Source organism: Pinus tabuliformis, chromosome 5_2 (genome assembly GCF_031772625.1).
Source record: "Pinus tabuliformis cultivar Carrire ecotype Pingquan chromosome 5_2, CPIR1, whole genome shotgun sequence".
Taxonomy (NCBI): domain Eukaryota; kingdom Viridiplantae; phylum Streptophyta; class Pinopsida; order Pinales; family Pinaceae; genus Pinus; species Pinus tabuliformis.
In genome coordinates, this window is record NC_142306.1 from 151,445,836 (window position 1) to 151,453,473 (window position 7,638).

Sequence of the window (7,638 nt, forward strand, 5' to 3'; positions counted from 1 at the left end):
ATGAGGAGACCAGTCCCTTAGTATCTGAGGGATGCAAGGACAATCTCTGTGAAAGTGGTCTCCTTTGCAAATGACACATGGCGATTTAGGCCTAGTCGGTGTAGTGTGTGGATTTTCGTTAGACGACACTCGTTTTCCCCCATTCGCCTTTGGCTCCTTCTTCTTCTTCTCTTTCTTCTTCTTTTCCTTCTTCTCCTTAGGAACTTGACTTTTGGCTTTGCCAGCCCCATCAAGCGAAGAGGAAGGAGGAGAGGAAGAATTAGAGGAAGTAGAAGGTTGGTGGGCAACTCTGGACTCGTCTAATTGTTGATTCGATTGTTCAGGAATAGTGGTGTTCTGAACAACATTGGTTGAGAAGAGCCATACCGGAAAGCCAATTGTCAGTCCTGGAAGCGACAATGTGGCCATATGGGGTGCACCAACATCTCCCCAAGAGGAGAAGGGACTAGGATTTCCACCAAGGGGAATTCCTTGGTTGGTAGACTCTATTTTCTCAACCTAAGATCAACGTAGGAAAAGGGTAATGAATATTCCGTTTAAAATAAATTTTAGACGCTTTGACACAACTTGTTTTTTCAGTTTTTAAGAGTCGAGAAAAAACAAAAGATGACTCTAGTCTCCTTCGATCTTTAATGAGCCTGAAGTGACAAGTGCTCAGATGGACCTTTTCCGTTAAGGAGTCTGAAAAGGAACGAAAGGGACTGCTCTGGAGATATAGGTAGAGGGAGTACCAAACCAATCGCAAAACTACAGAATACTTTTTACTGTACGGCAGTCAATCTTCCCGAATGCTGTGTTCGGTGCATTGCGATCAGTAGGGCGGTCGACACGGCTTCCTATGGATAAAAGGTTTTAAGCCTATAGGGCTCTCCCAATATATATTCGACGGTAAGTGGGAGCACAAGTCCGTACTGGCACTTATCGTCTCAAAGTGGAGGAATCACCCAACCATCAGTGAGGACAACAGTTACTAGGCTTTACGACGCCAGAATACGTCTCTAGCCTAGACCTCTAAATGTTGTGCGTTAAGTTCCAAAGCGTTGTTAGGTTCATTCAATTTATTTTAAGTTGATCTTTCTTATGAAGTTTGCCTTTTGGTTTCACCACGAGATGTATATGTAATTCCTAAAATGCAATCTAAAGATGATAAGCAAGCCTTTATCTCTTTTCAGCAATGAAAATCCTAGCTACAAGGGGAAAAGAAAGACATAATCTTTTCACAAAGAGCAAAGAGCACACTGTAAATGCACTTTCCTAAATCAAGCCAAACAGACTGCAAATATGCAAATGCACATGTGCATGTATTTGTTTTTCACTTTCTTAATATTGATGCCTAAAAAGAAAGTTGATGTACAAATCTGAATTTGCTTTCAAGTGACAAACGCAAACAAGCTTCTTTTCGAAATCAAAAGGTAGAGATGATTACGACACTTTATGATTTTGAAATAAATACTCGTTTCGACACTAGAAAGTCACAAATTCAAACCAAAGGCAAAAGTAAAAGCATAATCGACTGTCAACAGCAAATAAACTTTCTCCTAAGATCAAAATCGACAGTTGTGACAGATCTAAATCAAAGGACGACAATATGACTATTCTACTTTTGCAATGTAAAACTATAAATGACGTAACAAACACACAAAAACATCTACAGTCTTTTTGTACAAAGGAGGCGGAATTACGGCAAAGAAAAGGGGTTCTTAAACAAACACATACACTGATCACAGGCTGCAAAAATTAGCGACAAAACTGAAAAAATGAAGCAAAGAACCTCAGCTGCACAGGGCTAGGCTGATCAGCGCACCTGTTACACAGAGAAACTGCATTTTAGCGCAGGTAGCCCTCTCGGGAAGTGTGTTGAAATGCAGAACCTCTTCACAGAGCCTGCGCTGGGGCAGAAACGAGAATTCTATCCGGGTTCTGGGTCACGGTTTGCAGTTTAATCTATGGTTTTTGGCCGAGTAAAAGCAATCAGTAATGCACAATCAGAGGGTAGATTTAAAGGAGGTCTAAGAGCTATCACAAAGGGCAATCAGATCATTTGTGAATCAGATGTTCAAATCATAAACAGATCCATTGAATGGATTGAAGTAGCAGATGTCGGCAAATGCAGTTCGATTGCTACTTCTAAGTTTATGAAACAAACAACAAGAGAAACACAAACAAACTAATTAGACACGATCCCCAGCGGAGTCGCCATTTTGTTAATGGGAAAAGTGTCTATTCAGAACGACCCTATCCCACTAAGGTGTGACAGTGACCTTAGAAACAAACAGAGAAAACTACTTTCGTATTCTTCTTTATGAACTATAAACGAAGAGGAATAGGATGAACCAACCTGTGTCTTGCGCTAGTCCTTTGATCCAATCTCTCTCCTCTTTGACAGCTTCCAGCTACCTGCTCCCTTACTTGCCCACCTTCGCCAAGTTCCTGTAAGATCACAGAAGAAGAAAACTACACAAAGACATGGATTTATATTCATAAATAGCTTAGGATCAGATTTAAGCTAAACATACAAATGTAACAAACATCAATGATACACAAGCATGTAGGAGAAACTCAAATAGTTTTATTGATATAACAAGAAGATCCAGGAGGAGTTACAACCGATGATTCCTGATCCAGCATCAACCTCCCAGCAAAGAAGCCCCTCTTCACCTCCAACAAAGCATAAATCACCCAATACTCTTATATCTATCTCAAAACCAACAGCAATTCTCTCCAATGTACAAAATTCCAGCCTCTGGATCTCTGGGATGAGGGATCCATATATAGATGTATGCAAAGAGGATGAGTCAGCTTATGATTTGACTAGTGTCTTCTCTTTGTCAGTTCTTGCTTCCACTTGGAGACTGAGAGCCTCTTACTCATCCTTGGTTGAACTTAGTGAGGCAAGTGTCATTGGAGAAGATTCTGGAAGCTTCCATTGTCTTTCCACCTCACGGAATGGCACTGCCATTTGTCATTCCCCGCTCAACGCAAGTGCATTTAGGTGCATTGCAACGCACCTAGCTAGTGTATTTGGGTGCTATGCAACGCAACTAGTTAGTGGAGCAGCTGAAATGATCCTGATTTGACTGATTCTGAGCAGTTTCTGGTGGAGAACTTCTGGGAGAAGCTGTAATTTGTTGACCTTGTTCCTTTAGGGGTCGGAACAACACTTTTAGGGACTTAGGATCCCTTGGTTTATGGACATTTCATGCTTAGAGCTGTAAGGCACAAAAATGTCTATAACAAGTATTTTGATGGAGCTTCTTCCAGAGATGGATATGGAGCTGGAATTGTTTTGATTTCACTAGAAAATAAAATTATCATTCAGTCCTTCAAATTATAATTTGAGGTCACCAAGAATGTAGTTGAATATGAAGCATTAATTCTTGGATTTAAATTAGATAAGAAAATGAAAATTCAGAGATTATCAGTGTATGGTGACTCGGAGTTAGTGGTGATACAAGTTAGAAAATTTTGTCAGACTAAATATCCCAGATTGAAATCTTATAGGAATGAGGTATGGGATTGCATAGAAAACTATTTTGAAGCTTTCAACATTTTAGCTATACCAAGGGAGGATAACGTACAAGTAGATTCTCTAGTAGTTTCAGCAAGTACTTTCAAAGTCCCAGGTTCTTTCCAATTTTAGTATCAAGAGTAAGTTATATACCGACCATCTATCGCAAACAATGTGAAGCACTAGAAGGTCTTCAAAGATGATGAAAAGTTGAAGAAATTCCTACAAGCAATTGAAGAATTTTCATGTTTAAATATTGATGAGGAAGTACATGAAAGTATATTTGAGCAAGGTCTGAATTTGAAGTAGAAGATAGCAGATCATAATACTATTCAGCTTTCTAGTAATCACATTCCAAAACGATTAGTTCCACTTGAAATATTATTTGATCAAAATGATGTTCCTAATTTTTCACTTCTAAATCCCTGACAAGATGATGTACAGGATTGTAATATTGGCACTGCAGAAGAAATAAAAAACATCAAAATTTCAGGAACATTATTACAGGAAGTCAAGGATAAATACATTAAATTGTTCAAAAACTACAAGGATGTTTTTTCATGGAAATATGAAGACCTAAAAACATAGATTCCTTTAAAACCAGAGGCCAAACCATTTCATCAAAAGTTGAGGATAATTAATCCAATTATGTTGCTAGTAATTGAAAAAAGGTAAAGAAATTACTTGTTGCAAAAATTATAGTACCCCAATGATATTTTGATTGGGTAACAAATTCGGTCCATGTAAGGGAAATGTTGGGTGTGGAGCCTAATTATCTTCTGTATTCAAAGGTATCACCGCATTGGACCCCATCTCGTAATGGGGCGGCAATATTCGCTGCAGGGGGGTCCAAGGGGGGGGGGGGGGGGGGGGGGCGCGGCTGCGACCTTTGGGAGTCCCCCTCCCCCCTGGCGGGGGGGTCAGGGGCAGCACCCTCGAAGCTAAGAATAGACGTAAAATTTCCTTGTAAAATTTTGTAATTTCGTAGTCAATCTGGGTCGTTCATTAGGTGGAGATTTGACGGTAGAAGTTATGTTTAATTTAGGGTTTTTTGCCCTAGAAGGAAACCCCTCGCTATATATGAGGGAATTGTATTGCGTCTATGTATATCTGTATTCAAATTGAGGAAGAGAGAGGAGATTGAGAGCAAAGGGGGAATTACAGCGGATCTGCTGTAGGTTGTAACTCTTCAGTTTACTGGATAATATAAAAAGAAGGACTGGTTGTTTCTCTGTGGACGTAGCCCAAACTGGGTGAACCATGTATATCTGTGTCTCTCTTATTTTATGTGTTTTCTGTGTTTATATTTCTGCAATATTTTATGTGTTCCATTACTCTGTAATATATAATTCTCTAACAACTGGTATCAGATCCGGAGGTATTTTTTGGCTGATAAACTCCCAGGAGAGAAGGGTTCCTGGTTCGAGTGGGAGCAATGGTGAAAGATGGTAGGTTTAGGGTCGAAAAATTTAACGGCCAAAACTACCAGCTATGGAAGATGCAGATGGAAGATTATTTGTACCAGAGAGATCTGTACCAACTATTGAGCAGAAAGACAAAGAAGCCGACGAGTATGACAGACATAGAATGGGATATTCTTGACAGAAAAGCACTTGGAACAATACGACTGTGCCCAACGACATCGATAGCGTTTAATATTTCAAAGGAAACGACAACAAATGGTTTAATGTCGACATTAGCCAAACTATATGAAAGTCCCTCGGCCTCAAATAAGGTATTTCTTATGAAGCGTTTATTTAATATGAATATGTCAGAAGGTGGGTCCGTTGCTAATCATTTAAATGAGTTTAATACAGTTACCGGTCAGTTAAGTTCTGTAGGGGTAACTTTTGATGATGAATTTAGGGCTTTGTTATTTCTGTGCTCATTGCCAGAAATTTGGAATGGTTTAGTTATGGCCATTAGTAACTCTATCTCTGGATCTAGTACTTTAAAGTTTGACAATGTTGTCGGTGCAATCCTTAGCGAGGAAATGCGACGGAAAAGCTTCGATGAGACATCAAGTAATGCTTTGACTGCAGAGACTATGGGAAGAAAGATGGAAAGAGGAAAGAGCCCTGGATATCGCAGTAAGTCAAGAAAAGGCATATCCAAGTCCAGATCGAGAATAGTGTGCTACAAATGTGGGAATAAAGGACACCTAAAGAAAGACTGCAAGTCTCGAAAGGGAAAAGAAGGAGATGTGCAACAAGAAACTAATTATGAAGTGAATGTAACAGGTGATGTGTTGCAAGATGCTTTGATTATTTGAATAGAAAATATTATTGATGCTTGGGTGGTAGATTCAGGGGCCTCATTCCATGCCACACCTAATAGGAAACATTTTTATGATTATGTTCAAGGAGATTTTGGACAAGTTCGATTGGGTGATGATACACCCTGTAAAATCATTAGAATGGGTACAATCTTCATAAAAAAGAAAAATGGAAATCAGTGGCTATTGAAGGAGGTAAGGCATATTCCATATCTGAAGAAAATCTGATTTCAACAGGGAAGTTGGGAGGTGAAGGTTGCATAACTACTTTCACAGATAAAACCTGGAAGGTTACTAAAGGATCCCTAGTAATAGCGAAAGGAGGAAAGGTTGGTACATTGTATTTATGAAATGGTATTTCTAATTCTGTTAATGCTTTAACCTCTACAAGAGAAGATACGACATTGTGGCATCATAGGCTCAGGCACATGAGTGAGAAGGGGATGCAGATTCTTCGCTCAAGAAATTTGTTTCCAGGTTTGAAGCATGTTGATTTAAAATTCTGTGAGAATTGTGTTTATGGAAAATAGAAGAGAGTCAGATTCCTTAGAGTTAGGAAAGAAAAGAACATCAAAAAATTAGAGCTTGTGCATACAGATGTATGGGGACCTTCTCAGGTATCATCTCTTGGTGGCTCTTGTTATTATGTTACTTTTATTGATGATGCAACTAGAAAAACCTGGATTTATTGTATTCGAAATAAATCTGATGTATTTGATACTTTCAAGAAATGGAAAGCTTTGGTTGAAAATGAGACAGGAAAAAGGTTGAAGTGTCTCAGATCAGACAATGGAGGTGAATATTGTAGCAAAGAGTTTGATAGGTATTGTTCAAAGCATAAAATTCGTAGATAGAAGTAGTTCCAGGAACACCACAAGAAAATGGGGTGTCAGAAAGGATGAACAGGACAATCATGGAGTGTGCAAGGTGCATGAGATTGCATGCAGGATTGCCTTTACAATTTTGGGAAGATGTTGCAGACACTGTTGTTTATCTAATAAACAGAGGGCCTTCAAGTTCCTTGGATGGTGGTATTCCAGAGGAGGCGTGGACAGGTAAAAAGGTAAACTACTCCTTTTTAAAGACTTTTGGTTGTGAAGCCTTTGTCCACATTAATAAAGAAAATAGAACAAAGCTTGAGGCAAAATCAAAGAAATGTACCTTTATTGGATATGGTGTTAATGATTTTCGTTATCGCTTTTATGATTATGAAAAACACAAAATCATTAGGAGCAGAGATGTCATATTCAATGAAAAGGTTTTGTATAAGGATCAACTGCAGGAAAACAAACAGGAAAAAGAAAACAGAGAATACACAGTGCTTGACGAGATCACAGGAAAAGTGATGGTGCCTGAAAATCATAATGATCAACAACCAGAACAACAACCACAACAGCAACAAGCACCTCAAACACCTGAAAGTGGTGTTAGAAGATCTACGATGATAACTAGACCCCCTGAACGATACTCTCCTTCATTATATTATGTATTGTTCACTGATTCTGGTGAACCAGAATGTTATGAAGAAGCAGTGCAAGTAGAAAGCAGGAAGAAGTGGGAGCAAGCCATGAAAGAAGAGATGGACTCCTTAACACATAACTAGACTTGGGACTTAGTCAGGTTGCCCGCAAGTAAAACAGCATTGCAGAATAAATGGGTTTATAAGTTGAAGGAAGAATATGGAGGTAGAAAAAGGTATAAAGCTAGACTTGTGGTGAAAGGGTTTGCGCAGAAAAAGGGTATAGACTTTGATGAGATATTTTCTCTTGTTGTTAAAATGACTTCAATCAAAACTATTTTAAGTCCAGTAGCAGCTGAAGATTTGCATCTTGAGCAGTTAGATGTAAATATAACC